At 43.9% G+C, this 17,854-nt stretch overlaps 13 non-coding genes across 13 annotated transcripts; 1 reads left to right on the plus strand and 12 right to left on the minus strand.

Annotated features, from left to right (window-relative positions):
- Positions 1-1,594: 1,594 nt before the first annotated feature.
- Positions 1,595-1,776, plus strand: LOC116943424 (U2 spliceosomal RNA). The gene has a single exon (XR_004402953.1). It is a non-coding gene; the product is annotated as a U2 spliceosomal RNA (small nuclear RNA).
- A 2,901-nt stretch (positions 1,777-4,677) lies between these two features.
- Positions 4,678-4,868, minus strand: LOC142924987 (U2 spliceosomal RNA). The gene has a single exon (XR_012942089.1). It is a non-coding gene; the product is annotated as a U2 spliceosomal RNA (small nuclear RNA).
- A 964-nt stretch (positions 4,869-5,832) lies between these two features.
- LOC142925042 (U2 spliceosomal RNA) lies at positions 5,833-6,023 on the minus strand. The gene has a single exon (XR_012942141.1). It is a non-coding gene; the product is annotated as a U2 spliceosomal RNA (small nuclear RNA).
- A 964-nt stretch (positions 6,024-6,987) lies between these two features.
- On the minus strand, positions 6,988-7,178 carry LOC142925040 (U2 spliceosomal RNA). Its single transcript, XR_012942139.1, has one exon. It is a non-coding gene; the product is annotated as a U2 spliceosomal RNA (small nuclear RNA).
- A 964-nt stretch (positions 7,179-8,142) lies between these two features.
- On the minus strand, positions 8,143-8,333 carry LOC142924988 (U2 spliceosomal RNA). The gene has a single exon (XR_012942090.1). It is a non-coding gene; the product is annotated as a U2 spliceosomal RNA (small nuclear RNA).
- A 965-nt stretch (positions 8,334-9,298) lies between these two features.
- LOC142924978 (U2 spliceosomal RNA) lies at positions 9,299-9,489 on the minus strand. Its single transcript, XR_012942080.1, has one exon. It is a non-coding gene; the product is annotated as a U2 spliceosomal RNA (small nuclear RNA).
- A 965-nt stretch (positions 9,490-10,454) lies between these two features.
- LOC142925043 (U2 spliceosomal RNA) lies at positions 10,455-10,645 on the minus strand. Its single transcript, XR_012942142.1, has one exon. It is a non-coding gene; the product is annotated as a U2 spliceosomal RNA (small nuclear RNA).
- A 965-nt stretch (positions 10,646-11,610) lies between these two features.
- On the minus strand, positions 11,611-11,801 carry LOC142925044 (U2 spliceosomal RNA). Its single transcript, XR_012942143.1, has one exon. It is a non-coding gene; the product is annotated as a U2 spliceosomal RNA (small nuclear RNA).
- A 964-nt stretch (positions 11,802-12,765) lies between these two features.
- Positions 12,766-12,956, minus strand: LOC142925045 (U2 spliceosomal RNA). The gene has a single exon (XR_012942144.1). It is a non-coding gene; the product is annotated as a U2 spliceosomal RNA (small nuclear RNA).
- A 965-nt stretch (positions 12,957-13,921) lies between these two features.
- On the minus strand, positions 13,922-14,112 carry LOC142925046 (U2 spliceosomal RNA). Its single transcript, XR_012942145.1, has one exon. It is a non-coding gene; the product is annotated as a U2 spliceosomal RNA (small nuclear RNA).
- Positions 14,113-15,077: 965 nt separating this feature from the next.
- Positions 15,078-15,268, minus strand: LOC142925047 (U2 spliceosomal RNA). Its single transcript, XR_012942146.1, has one exon. It is a non-coding gene; the product is annotated as a U2 spliceosomal RNA (small nuclear RNA).
- A 964-nt stretch (positions 15,269-16,232) lies between these two features.
- Positions 16,233-16,423, minus strand: LOC142925048 (U2 spliceosomal RNA). Its single transcript, XR_012942147.1, has one exon. It is a non-coding gene; the product is annotated as a U2 spliceosomal RNA (small nuclear RNA).
- A 964-nt stretch (positions 16,424-17,387) lies between these two features.
- Positions 17,388-17,578, minus strand: LOC142924986 (U2 spliceosomal RNA). Its single transcript, XR_012942088.1, has one exon. It is a non-coding gene; the product is annotated as a U2 spliceosomal RNA (small nuclear RNA).
- Positions 17,579-17,854: the final 276 nt, after the last annotated feature.

Here is a 17,854-nt window from a genome sequence, read left to right on the forward strand (position 1 = left end):
ATTATTCAGACGGGACGTAACATCAGCGTAAGACTAAAAGAACATCAGAGAAATATTAAATTATCTCAAACACAACTGTCGGCAGTGGCAGAACATGCTTGTCAACAAGGACACTCAATTGATTTTGACAATGTTGCAGTGGTGTGTAAAACTAATTATTACTGGCAAAGACTAATTAGAGAATCCATTGAAATTGAGAGGAACAAGAATAACTTTAATCGCTCTGACAGCTACCGGCTCAGTGCGGCCTGGAAGCGTATTATTAAATAATACACATTACATTTTGATTTAAAGAATTACTAATCTACAACTCATTACTAATCATAACCAATGACTGATTACTAATCGATTATATAATTACATTACCCCCCCCTCCGCCTCTAATCACTGCACCTGATGAGTTAAGTGATGACGTCACTCTTCTGCTCTATATAAAACCGGGAGCAAGCGAGGGCTTTACCATTCTGGCGAATTGCCCGATGATGCTGGAAGTATTTACCAGCGAAACGTCGTACTCAAACTGTAAATGTGGATTAACTCTTCAACACACCGGTGGGCTGAAGTAGTGAATTATTTGTCTTTTGTCAACGTGACACTTTTCTTTGCTGATTGGCCGTGTAGGGTGGAGGGTTACGACACATTTATAAATAAACGCGATCTAACCCAAAAACCTTTATTATGCATACAATTATTGCATTATGAATATGGTGTAAGGTGTAAAGACATAGCAATACAGCACGTGCCAATGACTTACAGGCGACAGACTCCAGTTATTAGTAGGGATGCTACTTAACTAGAGTAACAATATTACTGTACACTTTTATATTTTAGCTTAAAAACAGCACACACAGATTATTTTAAACATTAAACTACTCAAAGTGTCTGAATACCTCTCCTCCAGAGTTTGGCTGTTTTTAATTAATGATGCACCACTCCCAGAGGGCATTGCTTCTTGTCCTCTTGCTTCATAAGTGGGGTAGCTATTGTGCTCATTTTTTAATATGTAAATATATCACACAGGGTGGCTTATTAATTGCTCTTGTAGAATAACAATAAAAGGGTGAAATAAACTAAATACACACAATTTATTCCATCACCTATCTTGTTTAAGTCAGAATTTGTTTGTAATCTGATGTGTTTGTGTACAAGTAGCTATACCTGATGTGTTTGTGTACAAGTAGCTCTGCGTGTGATGTGCCTCTCGAACTATTTTGGTCAGAGAGGAAAACAAATGGCCCTTGTGATATGAAAGGTTGCGACCCCTGCCATACACGCAACAGCCCCAATGAATGTGAACTCACGCACGAGCTCACGGACGCCGCCTGCAGGAAGAACAAGCGCAATCACACCACTCCCAGAGTGCACCGCGTGTAAATCGCTATTCACATTTTGATTAAAGCAAACACGTAATGAATGTGGATTTGTTGTGTAAACAATATTAATATTTATTTTAAGATGTTTTGAGACGATATCAAGCATGGGATTGCTATAATAACATTGTGCGATGTTACGGATGTGATGCATCTTCGTGAACCCATGGTGTAGAGAGAGAATTTCGGCGTATGTTAAGCTCCGCCACGAATCGTTGTGAAGCGTCGCTTCTTGGCCTTTTGGCTAAGATCACGTGTAATATCTGGGCTTATCAGTTTAATATCTGATACATATCACATTATGATACCTTATATTAAATAGACTAGTGTAAGTACCGGGTGAAAAAGGCAGACATGCATGGACTTACAACAACCGCCATTCGCCACTAAGTGGTGGTGACGTCACACGACGCTTGTGCCAGGCCATGTGCACCTTGAGGCTACGTGAAGTGTCGAACGCCCGCTGGCAGGAGGTCACGGGGCAGACCCAGGTGCCACGGGTCGACTGACTGAGATGACTGGCTGATGCACCACCTGTGCCCCCTACTGTGCCAACTTGCTGTGCTTTAGCCACCCGGTGCTCTGCTCGTTGTTGTGAGCGTCGCTCCTCCGCCCTCCATTGTCCAATCAGCTCCACGTCCTCCTGTACCACATAACTCCATCTCTTCTCTAGCCCGTGCCGCACCCGTTAGCCCCCTCTATCCGGCCGAACAAAAGCTGTTTCGGCATGCTGGGCATGCGGGCTACATGGCTCAGCCAACGCAGCTTTGTCTGCCGGAGGAGCTCACCGATGGGACTTGATGTGTGTGCGTGGGTCCATGCCCACATTTTTCAAGGATTTGTGAGCTCACACAATCCAGCCTGGTTAAACCCAGGATGGATCGTAGGTAGGCCATCCTAAATGTTTATACGGCGAAGATGTTCCATTAGGGGGGTGCAAGTTTCGCAAGCGTAGAGAAGGGAGGGAATGACCGTGGCAGAGAAGACCTGAAGCTTCGTGTGGAGTGATAGACCACGTAGCTTCCACACAGCGTTACGCAACCGATGAAAAGATATTGCCGCTTGACTGTTTCGATGTGAGACCTCTGCTGTTAAACTGGAGCCGGTCATGAGCACACTGCCCACATATGGGAAACTCTCCACTCTCTCCACAACTGCCCCATCACCAATTGGGAGTTGTGGGGGTGGAGTGTCCGATGGTACATAGACTCAACAACAACCGCCATTCGCCACTAAGTGGCGGTGACGTCACCACGACGCTTGTGCCAGGCTATGTGCACCCTGAGGCCACGTGAAGTGTCGAACGCCCGCTGGCAGGAGGTCACGGGGCAGACCCAGGTGCCACGGGTCGACTGACTGAGATGACTGGCTGATGCACCACCCTGTGCCCCCTACTGTGCCAACCTGCTGTGCTTTAGCCACCTGGCGCTCCGCTCGTTGTTCTGAGCGTCGCTCCTCCGCCCTCCGTTGTTGTTGGAGGGCGACTACCTCCAACTGCCCAGTAGAATCCTTCACGAGCCTCCTCCACAGAGGCCGATCTTGACACCGCTGGTACCAGTTATTGGCAAGTCCACTCAGCTCCACGTCCTCCTGTACCACATCACTCCATCTCTTCTCTAGCCCGTGCCGCGCCCGCTTAGCCCCCTCAATCCGGCTGAACAAAAGCTGTTTCGGCATGCGGTGGCTGGGCATGCGGGCTACATGACCCAGCCATCGCAGTTGTTAGGGTCGCCGGCCCCCGGGATCTCCCCTGCCTGCGACCCTGTCCGCGAAGTACCGACGCTCCCAGACTCTCCACTAGTGTGGGAGCTGCCGCTGCCGCACTCCTCCCCTGGCGGGGAAAGGTCGTCGCGCTCCTGTTCCCCCCCCTGTGCCGTCCCCCCCCGAGTCCGGGTCTCCTGCCGGTGGGGCATCACACTCGACCTCCCTGGGACCCGCTAGCGCTTCGCCGGCACCCAAACGCGACGCTCCCCGCCCGCGCAGTCCCACGCACCAATCACACGCGGGTAACAGGGGGTCAAAGGTCGGAGGGTAAGCGACGTCGTTCGTGCTCACTCCGACGCTTGGGGGGATTGGTTTAAACGGGTTTAAAGGGCTATGCGATGGGCATGCGTGCGAGACGGGTATCCGCTCGCAACGCAGGAGTCCGCAGCCGACGGTTCGTAGCGCACACAATCCACGCGGCGCCGCTCCACACACGCGGCGACCACCGAGAACAGCAAGCGAACCCACGCTTCCACTCTCTTTCCACACCCTCGCAAAAACCACCACACCAGTCTGTTATGTAACGACCACCGCGACAGCAAGCGCACCCACGCTTCCGCAATAACCACACCAGTCTGTTATGTAACGACCACCGCGACAGCAAGCGCACCCACGCTTCCGCAAAAACCACACCAGTCCGTTATGTAACCGCCGACGATTTATTCCACCGCGTCGGCGAGCCCTTATTTAACCGAGTCAGTCGGGATCAGCGGGGCAGGACCGATCTATCTCTCGATAGTCGGCACTACACTCTACCTGTCCTTCTCCCCTTTACCCTCTCCGGTTTTGCTCTTAAGCTAAGTCCCAACTCCCTCTCTCTCTCTCTTACTCACGGTTCGTCGTCACTGCCGTCTGGTCCTCGCGGCGCGTCGATACGTCCCACGGACGTTCGCGCGGCTGGACTCGGGAGTTGACGGGCCTGGGGTTGACTCGAGTAGCCAGAGAACCTTTTTCCTTCGCCCTGACCCGCTTTATTCTTTCTACATCAAAGGGGCTACCTGGTGCCGACTCGCGGGCCAATCAGCTCGCTGGGATCACCCGCCAATCGGTAGGCCCATCTGTATCCCAGCATCCCCCGGGCCGTTGCTTTCAGCGACGTCCGCATCTAAATTTACCTGCTCAGCGACCCTCCAGCCAGAGGGCGACCCTGCTTTCCCGCCGCTCGTGGCTCTGCCCTCCTACCTGCCTGCTGACCCGTGTGTGTTGTGTGTGCTGTCTACCCGCGGTGGCTCGGCAGCCCCGTCGTGACCATGTAATTACAACCAAAGTCACGGCGCCGCGGTGGGTGTTAGCGTCGGGGGAGACCGTCCAATTCCCTGGCTGCAGGAAACCGTGAAGATTATCCCTTTACGAGGGCTTCTGGGTGAAAACCTGTCGGCCAGGGTGTCTCCCCACGCGCTCTAATGGTGGGGGAGTGCGTGCGTGTGTGTTCCGGTGGGGGGGGGGGTGGGGAGGTGGTGGGGTGGAGCAATGTCGGCCTCGTCGCTCGGAGCGGCGAGATCGCAGGTGGGCCACCCGCCGATCGGCTCCGTGGCGGCGGCATCACAGGTGCACCATTCCCGAAGAAACTGCAATACCGGGTTGATGCGCGGAGTGGACGGAGCAAGCCCCTATTCCATCTCCCTGTCCCAAAAATCAATTTAATATAAGGTACCACAATGTGGTACGTATCAGATATTAAACTGATAAGAACAGATACTACACTTGATCTTAGCCAAAAGGCCGAGAAGCGATAACACCAACATGCCAGGGGGTGGCGATTACATACGCCGAGACTCTCTCTACACCATGGGGCCTCCACCCGTTACTTCGCACGATAAATATTGACTTAAAGCTATCGTGACTGCAGGAATTCATATTCTTTGGGTCTTTCGGTAAAGTCACGTAGATAGTTTCAAAGAAAATAAAATAACTAAAAACTACTTGACGTGACTTTACCATGGAATATGCGCACAATAAGTTATCACGACCATTCCGCATGTGCCAAGGTGTTAAGAGATACGGAATATTAACAAAAAATGTTCATACGATGCCACCACATATGGTGTGTTTTGTCCGTTTTGTAAAACTTGGATCAGTCACGCACACGGCCATTTATATTTGAAACAGGGACAAAATCTCAAACCGAGTATGTTTCGGCCAACAAACACGGAAGTTCTTAGGTGCAAGTGTAATTGATGCAGATAATTTGAATATGAAAATGCAAAATAAATGATGAAAATTCTTCGACCAATACATACGAATGAAAAAAACTATCGAAAAAATCTCGTTCGTTAATAACACTGCCAATTAAAGAAAGTATAGTAAAAATTCAGGCAATGGCCTTTCGACATAGCACATGAAGCAGGATAGACTAAGATAGGTAAATTACGGAATAATGCGCAATACTGCATTATGAAGACGTAACAAACAGAGCAGTACAGGATAAAACAAACTGTTTGTATATTAGTGCATGTGCATATGACATATTACTTCCTGACCCACCCCTACTGGATATCTCTGAAATATGTTTGATAGATTTTAAATTTCTGAAATATGACTGCTCTCCTGGTCAGAAATGAGAATATGGAGTCAACTGGTGAGCAGGAGAGAACGCACCCAATTACGGACAACCAGCGGCAATGGGGTTTGCAAATGCACCAGAGCTACCAAAACCCACCACACTCTACTTTTGTTTGATGATGTCCCTCCCCCAGCAGGGAGGTGCACCATTCCCGGAGAAACTGCAATACCGGGTTGATGCGCGGAGTGGACGGAGCAAGCCCCTATTCCATCTCCCTGTCCCAAAAATCAATTTAATATAAGGTACCACAATGTGGTACGTATCAGATATTAAACTGATAAGAACAGATACTACACTTGATCTTAGCCAAAAGGCCGAGAAGCGATAACACCAACATGCCAGGGGGTGGCGATTACATACGCCGAGACTCTCTCTACACCATGGGGCCTCCACCCGGTACTTCGCACGATAAATATTGACTTAAAGCTATCGTGACTGCAGGAATTCATATTCTTTGGGTCTTTCGGTAAAGTCACGTAGATAGTTTCAAAGAAAATAAAATAACTAAAAACTACTTGACGTGACTTTAGCATGGAATATGCGCACAATAAGTTATCACGACCATTCCGCATGTGCCAAGGTGTTAAGAGATACGGAATATTAACAAAAAATGTTCATACGATGCCACCACATATGGTGTGTTTTGTCCGTTTTGTAAAACTTGGATCAGTCACGCACACGGCCATTTATATTTGAAACAGGGACAAAATCTCAAACCGAGTATGTTTCGGCCAACAAACACGGAAGTTCTTAGGTGCAAGTGTAATTGATGCAGATAATTTGAATATGAAAATGCAAAATAAATGATGAAAATTCTTCGACCAATACATACGAATGAAAAAAACTATCGAAAAAATCTCGTTCGTTAATAACACTGCCAATTAAAGAAAGTATAGTAAAAATTCAGGCAATGGCCTTTCGACATAGCACATGAAGCAGGATAGACTAAGATAGGTAAATTACGGAATAATGCGCAATACTGCATTATGAAGACGTAACAAACAGAGCAGTACAGGATAAAACAAACTGTTTGTATATTAGTGCATGTGCATATGACATATTACTTCCTGACCCACCCCTACTGGATATCTCTGAAATATGTTTGATAGATTTTAAATTTCTGAAATATGACTGCTCTCCTGGTCAGAAATGAGAATATGGAGTCAACTGGTGAGCAGGAGAGAACGCACCCAATTACGGACAACCAGCGGCAATGGGGTTTGCAAATGAACCAGAGCTACCAAAACCCACCACACTCTACTTTTGTTTGATGATGTCCCTCCCCCAGCAGGGAGGTGCACCATTCCCGGAGAAAATGCAATACCGGGTTGATGCGCGGAGTGGACGGAGCAAGCCCCTATTCCATCTCCCTGTCCCAAAAATCAATTTAATATAAGGTACCACAATGTGGTACGTATCAGATATTAAACTGATAAGAACAGATACTACACTTGATCTTAGCCAAAAGGCCGAGAAGCGATAACACCAACATGCCAGGGGGTGGCGATTACATACGCCGAGACTCTCTCTACACCATGGGGCCTCCACCCGGTACTTCGCACGATAAATATTGACTTAAAGCTATCGTGACTGCAGGAATTCATATTCTTTGGGTCTTTCGGTAAAGTCACGTAGATAGTTTCAAAGAAAATAAAATAACTAAAAACTACTTGACGTGACTTTACCATGGAATATGCGCACAATAAGTTATCACGACCATTCCGCATGTGCCAAGGTGTTAAGAGATACGGAATATTAACAAAAAATGTTCATACGATGCCACCACATATGGTGTGTTTTGTCCGTTTTGTAAAACTTGGATCAGTCACGCACACGGCCATTTATATTTGAAACAGGGACAAAATCTCAAACCGAGTATGTTTCGGCCAACAAACACGGAAGTTCTTAGGTGCAAGTGTAATTGATGCAGATAATTTGAATATGAAAATGCAAAATAAATGATGAAAATTCTTCGACCAATACATACGAATGAAAAAAACTATCGAAAAAATCTCGTTCGTTAATAACACTGCCAATTAAAGAAAGTATAGTAAAAATTCAGGCAATGGCCTTTCGACATAGCACATGAAGCAGGATAGACTAAGATAGGTAAATTACGGAATAATGCGCAATACTGCATTATGAAGACGTAACAAACAGAGCAGTACAGGATAAAACAAACTGTTTGTATATTAGTGCATGTGCATATGACATATTACTTCCTGACCCACCCCTACTGGATATCTCTGAAATATGTTTGATAGATTTTAAATTTCTGAAATTTGACTGCTCTCCTGGTCAGAAATGAGAAGATGGAGGCGACTGGTGAGCAGGAGAGAACGGACCCAATTACGGACACCCAGCGGCAATGGGGTTTGCAAATGCACCAGAGCTACCAAAACCCACCACACTCTACTTTTGTTTGATGATGTCCCTCCCCCAGCAGGGAGGTGCACCATTCCCGGAGAAACTGCAATACCGGGTTGATGCGCGGAGTGGACGGAGCAAGCCCCTATTCCATCTCCCTGTCCCAAAAATCAATTTAAAATAAGGTACCACAATGTGGTACGTATCAGATATTAAACTGATAAGAGCAGATACTACACTTGATCTTAGCCAAAAGGCCGAGAAGCGATAACACCAACATGCCAGGGGGTGGCGATTACATACGCCGAAACTCTCTGTACACCATGGGGCCTCCACCCGTTACTTCGCACGATAAATATTGACTTAAAGCTATCGTGACTGCAGGAATTCATATTCTTTGGGTCTTTCGGTAAAGTCACGTAGATAGTTTCAAAGAAAATAAAATAACTAAAAACTACTTGACGTGACTTTACCATGGAATATGCGCACAATAAGTTATCACGACCATTCCGCATGTGCCAAGGTGTTAAGAGATACGGAATATTAACAAAAAATGTTCATACGATGCCACCACATATGGTGTGTTTTGTCCGTTTTGTAAAACTTGGATCAGTCACGCACACGGCCATTTATATTTGAAACAGGGACAAAATCTCAAACCGAGTATGTTTCGGCCAACAAACACGGAAGTTCTTAGGTGCAAGTGTAATTGATGCAGATAATTTGAATATGAAAATGCAAAATAAATGATCAAAATTCTTCGACCAATACATACGAATGAAAAAAACTATCGAAAAAATCTCGTTCGTTAATAACACTGCCAATTAAAGAAAGTATAGTAAAAATTCAGGCAATGGCCTTTCGACATAGCACATGAAGCAGGATAGACTAAGATAGGTAAATTGCGGAATAATGCGCAATACTGCATTATGCAGACGTAACAAACAGAGCAGTACAGGATAAAACAAACTGTTTGTATATAAGTGCATGTGCATATGACATATTACTTCCTGACCCACCCCTACTGGATATCTCTGAAAAATGTTTGATAGATTTTTAATTTCTGAAATTTGACTGCTCTCCTGGTCAGAAATGAGAAGATGGAGGCGACTGGTGAGCAGGAGAGAACGCAACCCAATTACGGACAACCAGCGGCAATGGGGTTTGCAAATGCACCAGAGCTACCAAAACCCACCACACTCTACTTTTGTTTGATGATGTCCCTCCCCCAGCAGGGAGGTGCACCATTCCCGGAGAAACTGCAATACCGGGTTGATGCGCGGAGTGGACGGAGCAAGCCCCTATTCCATCTCCCTGTCCCAAAAATCAATTTAATATAAGGTCCCACAATGTGGTACGTATCAGATATTAAACTGATAAGAACAGATACTACACTTGATCTTAGCCAAAAGGCCGAGAAGCGATAACACCAACATGCCAGGGGGTGGCGATTACATACGCCGAGACTCTCTGTACACCATGGGGCCTCCACCCGTTACTTCGCACGATAAATATTGACTTAAAGCTATCGTGACTGCAGGAATTCATATTCTTTGGGTCTTTCGGTAAAGTCACGTAGATAGTTTCAAAGAAAATAAAATAACTAAAAACTACTTGACGTGACTTTACCATGGAATATGCGCACAATAAGTTATCACGACCATTCCGCATGTGCCAAGGTGTTAAGAGATACGGAATATTAACAAAAAATGTTCATACGATGCCACCACATATGGTGTGTTTTGTCCGTTTTGTAAAACTTGGATCAGTCACGCACACGGCCATTTATATTTGAAACAGGGACAAAATCTCAAACCGAGTATGTTTCGGCCAACAAACACGGAAGTTCTTAGGTGCAAGTGTAATTGATGCAGATAATTTGAATATGAAAATGCAAAATAAATGATCAAAATTCTTCGACCAATACATACGAATGAAAAAAACTATCGAAAAAATCTCGTTCGTTAATAACACTGCCAATTAAAGAAAGTATAGTAAAAATTCAGGCAATGGCCTTTCGACATAGCACATGAAGCAGGATAGACTAAGATAGGTAAATTGCGGAATAATGCGCAATACTGCATTATGCAGACGTAACAAACAGAGCAGTACAGGATAAAACAAACTGTTTGTATATAAGTGCATGTGCATATGACATATTACTTCCTGACCCACCCCTACTGGATATCTCTGAAAAATGTTTGATAGATTTTTAATTTCTGAAATTTGACTGCTCTCCTGGTCAGAAATGAGAAGATGGAGGCGACTGGTGAGCAGGAGAGAACGCAACCCAATTACGGACAACCAGCGGCAATGGGGTTTGCAAATGCACCAGAGCTACCAAAACCCAACACACTCTACTTTTGTTTGATGATGTCCCTCCCCCAGCAGGGAGGTGCACCATTCCCGGAGAAACTGCAATACCGGGTTGATGCGCGGAGTGGACGGAGCAAGCCCCTATTCCATCTCCCTGTCCCAAAAATCAATTTAATATAAGGTACCACAATGTGGTACGTATCAGATATTAAACTGATAAGAACAGATACTACACTTGATCTTAGCCAAAAGGCCGAGAAGCGATAACACCAACATGCCAGGAGGTGGCGATTACATACGCCGAGACTCTCTGTACACCATGGGGCCTCCACCCGTTACTTCGCACGATAAATATTGACTTAAAGCTATCGTGACTGCAGGAATTCATATTCTTTGGGTCTTTCGGTAAAGTCACGTAGATAGTTTCAAAGAAAATAAAATAACTAAAAACTACTTGACGTGACTTTACCATGGAATATGCGCACAATAAGTTATCACGACCATTCCGCATGTGCCAAGGTGTTAAGAGATACGGAATATTAACAAAAAATGTTCATACGATGCCACCACATATGGTGTGTTTTGTCCGTTTTGTAAAACTTGGATCAGTCACGCACACGGCCATTTATATTTGAAACAGGGACAAAATCTCAAACCGAGTATGTTTCGGCCAACAAACACGGAAGTTCTTAGGTGCAAGTGTAATTGATGCAGATAATTTGAATATGAAAATGCAAAATAAATGATGAAAATTCTTCGACCAATACATACGAATGAAAAAAACTATCGAAAAAATCTCGTTCGTTAATAACACTACCAATTAAAGAAAGTATAGTAAAAATTCAGGCAATGGCCTTTCGACATAGCACATGAAGCAGGATAGACTAAGATAGGTAAATTGCGGAATAATGCGCAATACTGCTTTATGCAGACGTAACAAACAGAGCAGTACAGGATAAAACAAACTGTTTGTATATAAGTACATGTGCATATGACATATTACTTTCTGACCCACCCCTACTGGATATCTCTGAAAAATGTTTGATAGATTTTAAATTTCTGAAATTTGACTGCTCTCCTGGTCAGAAATGAGAAGATGGAGGCGACTGGTGAGCAGGAGAGAACGCAACCCAATTACGGACAACCAGCGGCAATGGGGTTTGCAAATGCACCAGAGCTACCAAAACCCAACACACTCTACTTTTGTTTGATGATGTCCCTCCCCCAGCAGGGAGGTGCACCATTCCCGGAGAAACTGCAATACCGGGTTGATGCGCGGAGTGGACGGAGCAAGCCCCTATTCCATCTCCCTGTCCCAAAAATCAATTTAATATAAGGTACCACAATGTGGTACGTATCAGATATTAAACTGATAAGAACAGATACTACACTTGATCTTAGCCAAAAGGCCGAGAAGCGATAACACCAACATGCCAGGAGGTGGCGATTACATACGCCGAGACTCTCTGTACACCATGGGGCCTCCACCCGTTACTTCGCACGATAAATATTGACTTAAAGCTATCGTGACTGCAGGAATTCATATTCTTTGGGTCTTTCGGTAAAGTCACGTAGATAGTTTCAAAGAAAATAAAATAACTAAAAACTACTTGACGTGACTTTACCATGGAATATGCGCACAATAAGTTATCACGACCATTCCGCATGTGCCAAGGTGTTAAGAGATACGGAATATTAACAAAAAATGTTCATACGATGCCACCACATATGGTGTGTTTTGTCCGTTTTGTAAAACTTGGATCAGTCACGCACACGGCCATTTATATTTGAAACAGGGACAAAATCTCAAACCGAGTATGTTTCGGCCAACAAACACGGAAGTTCTTAGGTGCAAGTGTAATTGATGCAGATAATTTGAATATGAAAATGCAAAATAAATGATGAAAATTCTTCGACCAATACATACGAATGAAAAAAACTATCGAAAAAATCTCGTTCGTTAATAACACTACCAATTAAAGAAAGTATAGTAAAAATTCAGGCAATGGCCTTTCGACATAGCACATGAAGCAGGATAGACTAAGATAGGTAAATTGCGGAATAATGCGCAATACTGCTTTATGCAGACGTAACAAACAGAGCAGTACAGGATAAAACAAACTGTTTGTATATAAGTACATGTGCATATGACATATTACTTTCTGACCCACCCCTACTGGATATCTCTGAAAAATGTTTGATAGATTTTAAATTTCTGAAATTTGACTGCTCTCCTGGTCAGAAATGAGAAGATGGAGGCGACTGGTGAGCAGGAGAGAACGGACCCAATTACGGACAACCAGCGGCAATGGGGTTTGCAAATGCACCAGAGCTACCAAAACCCACCACACTCTACTTTTGTTTGATGATGTCCCTCCCCCAGCAGGGAGGTGCACCATTCCCGGAGAAACTGCAATACCGGGTTGATGCGCGGAGTGGACGGAGCAAGCCCCTATTCCATCTCCCTGTCCCAAAAATCAATTTAATATAAGGTACCACAATGTGGTACGTATCAGATATTAAACTGATAAGAACAGATACTACACTTGATCTTAGCCAAAAGGCCGAGAAGCGATAACACCAACATGCCAGGGGGTGGCGATTACATACGCCGAGACTCTCTGTACACCATGGGGCCTCCACCCGTTACTTCGCACGATAAATATTGACTTAAAGCTATCGTGACTGCAGGAATTCATATTCTTTGGGTCTTTCGGTAAAGTCACGTAGATAGTTTCAAAGAAAATAAAATAACTAAAAACTACTTGACGTGACTTTACCATGGAATATGCGCACAATAAGTTATCACGACCATTCCGCATGTGCCAAGGTGTTAAGAGATACGGAATATTAACAAAAAATGTTCATACGATGCCACCACATATGGTGTGTTTTGTCCGTTTTGTAAAACTTGGATCAGTCACGCACACGGCCATTTATATTTGAAACAGGGACAAAATCTCAAACCGAGTATGTTTCGGCCAACAAACACGGAAGTTCTTAGGTGCAAGTGTAATTGATGCAGATAATTTGAATATGAAAATGCAAAATAAATGATCAAAATTCTTCGACCAATACATACGAATGAAAAAAACTATCGAAAAAATCTCGTTCGTTAATAACACTGCCAATTAAAGAAAGTATAGTAAAAATTCAGGCAATGGCCTTTCGACATAGCACATGAAGCAGGATAGACTAAGATAGGTAAATTGCGGAATAATGCGCAATACTGCATTATGCAGACGTAACAAACAGAGCAGTACAGGATAAAACAAACTGTTTGTATATAAGTGCATGTGCATATGACATATTACTTCCTGACCCACCCCTACTGGATATCTCTGAAAAATGTTTGATAGATTTTTAATTTCTGAAATTTGACTGCTCTCCTGGTCAGAAATGAGAAGATGGAGGCGACTGGTGAGCAGGAGAGAACGCAACCCAATTACGGACAACCAGCGGCAATGGGGTTTGCAAATGCACCAGAGCTACCAAAACCCAACACACTCTACTTTTGTTTGATGATGTCCCTCCCCCAGCAGGGAGGTGCACCATTCCCGGAGAAACTGCAATACCGGGTTGATGCGCGGAGTGGACGGAGCAAGCCCCTATTCCATCTCCCTGTCCCAAAAATCAATTTAATATAAGGTACCACAATGTGGTACGTATCAGATATTAAACTGATAAGAACAGATACTACACTTGATCTTAGCCAAAAGGCCGAGAAGCGATAACACCAACATGCCAGGGGGTGGCGATTACATACGCCGAGATTCTCTGTACACCATGGGGCCTCCACCCGTTACTTCGCACGATAAATATTGACTTAAAGCTATCGTGACTGCAGGAATTCATATTCTTTGGGTCTTTCGGTAAAGTCACGTAGATAGTTTCAAAGAAAATAAAATAACTAAAAACTACTTGACGTGACTTTACCATGGAATATGCGCACAATAAGTTATCACGACCATTCCGCATGTGCCAAGGTGTTAAGAGATACGGAATATTAACAAAAAATGTTCATACGATGCCACCACATATGGTGTGTTTTGTCCGTTTTGTAAAACTTGGATCAGTCACGCACACGGCCATTTATATTTGAAACAGGGACAAAATCTCAAACCGAGTATGTTTCGGCCAACAAACACGGAAGTTCTTAGGTGCAAGTGTAATTGATGCAGATAATTTGAATATGAAAATGCAAAATAAATGATCAAAATTCTTCGACCAATACATACGAATGAAAAAAACTATCGAAAAAATCTCGTTCGTTAATAACACTGCCAATTAAAGAAAGTATAGTAAAAATTCAGGCAATGGCCTTTCGACATAGCACATGAAGCAGGATAGACTAAGATAGGTAAATTGCGGAATAATGCGCAATACTGCATTATGCAGACGTAACAAACAGAGCAGTACAGGATAAAACAAACTGTTTGTATATAAGTACATGTGCATATGACATATTACTTTCTGACCCACCCCTACTGGATATCTCTGAAAAATGTTTGATAGATTTTAAAATTCTGAAATTTGACTGCTCTCCTGGTCAGAAATGAGAAGATGGAGGCGACTGGTGAGCAGGAGAGAACGCAACCCAATTACGGACAACCAGCGGCAATGGGGTTTGCAAATGCACCAGAGCTACCAAAACCCACCACACTCTACTTTTGTTTGATGATGTCCCTCCCCCAGCAGGGAGGTGCACCATTCCCGGAGAAACTGCAATACCGGGTTGATGCGCGGAGTGGACGGAGCAAGCCCCTATTCCATCTCCCTGTCCCAAAAATCAATTTAATATAAGGTACCACAATGTGGTACGTATCAGATATTAAACTGATAAGAACAGATACTACACTTGATCTTAGCCAAAAGGCCGAGAAGCGATAACACCAACATGCCAGGGGGTGGCGATTACATACGCCGAGACTCTCTGTACACCATGGGGCCTCCACCCGTTACTTCGCACGATAAATATTGACTTAAAGCTATCGTGACTGCAGGAATTCATATTCTTTGGGTCTTTCGGTAAAGTCACGTAGATAGTTTCAAAGAAAATAAAATAACTAAAAACTACTTGACGTGACTTTACCATGGAATATGCGCACAATAAGTTATCACGACCATTCCGCATGTGCCAAGGTGTTAAGAGATACGGAATATTAACAAAAAATGTTCATACGATGCCACCACATATGGTGTGTTTTGTCCGTTTTGTAAAACTTGGATCAGTCACGCACACGGCCATTTATATTTGAAACAGGGACAAAATCTCAAACCGAGTATGTTTCGGCCAACAAACACGGAAGTTCTTAGGTGCAAGTGTAATTGATGCAGATAATTTGAATATGAAAATGCAAAATAAATGATGAAAATTCTTCGACCAATACATACGAATGAAAAAAACTATCGAAAAAATCTCGTTCGTTAATAACACTGCCAATTAAAGAAAGTATAGTAAAAATTCAGGCAATGGCCTTTCGACATAGCACATGAAGCAGGATAGACTAAGATAGGTAAATTGCGGAATAATGCGCAATACTGCTTTATGCAGACGTAACAAACAGAGCAGTACAGGATAAAACAAACTGTTTGTATATAAGTACATGTGCATATGACATATTACTTTCTGACCCACCCCTACTGGATATCTCTGAAAAATGTTTGATAGATTTTAAAATTCTGAAATTTGACTGCTCTCCTGGTCAGAAATGAGAAGATGGAGGCGACTGGTGAGCAGGAGAGAACGGACCCAATTACGGACAACCAGCGGCAATGGGGTTTGCAAATGCACCAGAGCTACCAAAACCCACCACACTCTACTTTTGTTTGATGATGTCCCTCCCCCAGCAGGGAGGTGCACCATTCCCGGAGAAACTGCAATACCGGGTTGATGCGCGGAGTGGACGGAGCAAGCCCCTATTCCATCTCCCTGTCCCAAAAATCAATTTAATATAAGGTACCACAATGTGGTACGTATCAGATATTAAACTGATAAGAACAGATACTACACTTGATCTTAGCCAAAAGGCCGAGAAGCGATAACACCAACATGCCAGGGGGTGGCGATTACATACGCCGAGACTCTCTGTACACCATGGGGCCTCCACCCGTTACTTCGCACGATAAATATTGACTTAAAGCTATCGTGACTGCAGGAATTCATATTCTTTGGGTCTTTCGGTAAAGTCACGTAGATAGTTTCAAAGAAAATAAAATAACTAAAAACTACTTGACGTGACTTTACCATGGAATATGCGCACAATAAGTTATCACGACCATTCCGCATGTGCCAAGGTGTTAAGAGATACGGAATATTAACAAAAAATGTTCATACGATGCCACCACATATGGTGTGTTTTGTCCGTTTTGTAAAACTTGGATCAGTCACGCACACGGCCATTTATATTTGAAACAGGGACAAAATCTCAAACCGAGTATGTTTCGGCCAACAAACACGGAAGTTCTTAGGTGCAAGTGTAATTGATGCAGATAATTTGAAAATGAAAATGCAAAATAAATGATGAAAATTCTTCGACCAATACATACGAATGAAAAAAACTATCGAAAAAATCTCGTTCGTTAATAACACTGCCAATTAAAGAAAGTATAGTAAAAATTCAGGCAATGGCCTTTCGACATAGCACATGAAGCAGGATAGACTAAGATAGGTAAATTGCAGAATAATGCGCAATACTGCTTTATGCAGACGTAACAAACAGAGCAGTACAGGATAAAACAAACTGTTTGTATATAAGTACATGTCCATATGACATATTACTGTCTGACCCACCCCTACTGGATATCTCTGAAAAATGTTTGATAGATTTTAAAATTCTGAAATTTGACTGCTCTCCTGGTCAGAAATGAGAAGATGGAGGCGACTGGTGAGCAGGAGAGAACGGACCCAATTGCGGACAACCAGCGGCAATGGGGTTTGCAAATGCACCAGAGCTACCAAAACCCACCACACTCTACTTTTGTTTGATGATGTCCCTCCCCCAGCAGGGAGGTGCACCATTCCCGGAGAAACTGCAATACCGGGTTGATGCGCGGAGTGGACGGAGCAAGCCCCTATTCCATCTCCCTGTCCCAAAAATCAATTTAATATAAGGTACCACAATGTGGTACGTATCAGATATTAAACTGATAAGAGCAGATACTACACTTGATCTTAGCCAAAAGGCCGAGAAGCGATAACACCAACATGCCAGGGGGTGGCGATTACATACGCCGAGACTCTCTGTACACCATGGGGCCTCCACCTGTTACTTCGCACGATAAATATTGACTTAAAGCTATCGTGACTTCAGGAATTCATATTCTTTGGGTCTTTCGGTAAAGTCACGTAGATAGTTTCAAAGAAAATAAAATAACTAAAAACTACTTGACGTGACTTTACCATGGAATATGCGCACAATAAGTTATCACGACCATTCCGCATGTGCCAAGGTGTTAAGAGATACGGAATATT

This window comes from Petromyzon marinus, chromosome 17 (assembly GCF_048934315.1).
Source record: "Petromyzon marinus isolate PM22_M1 ecotype Great Lakes invasive population chromosome 17, UKy_Petmar_22M1.pri1.0, whole genome shotgun sequence".
In the NCBI taxonomy this organism is placed as follows: domain Eukaryota; kingdom Metazoa; phylum Chordata; class Hyperoartia; order Petromyzontiformes; family Petromyzontidae; genus Petromyzon; species Petromyzon marinus.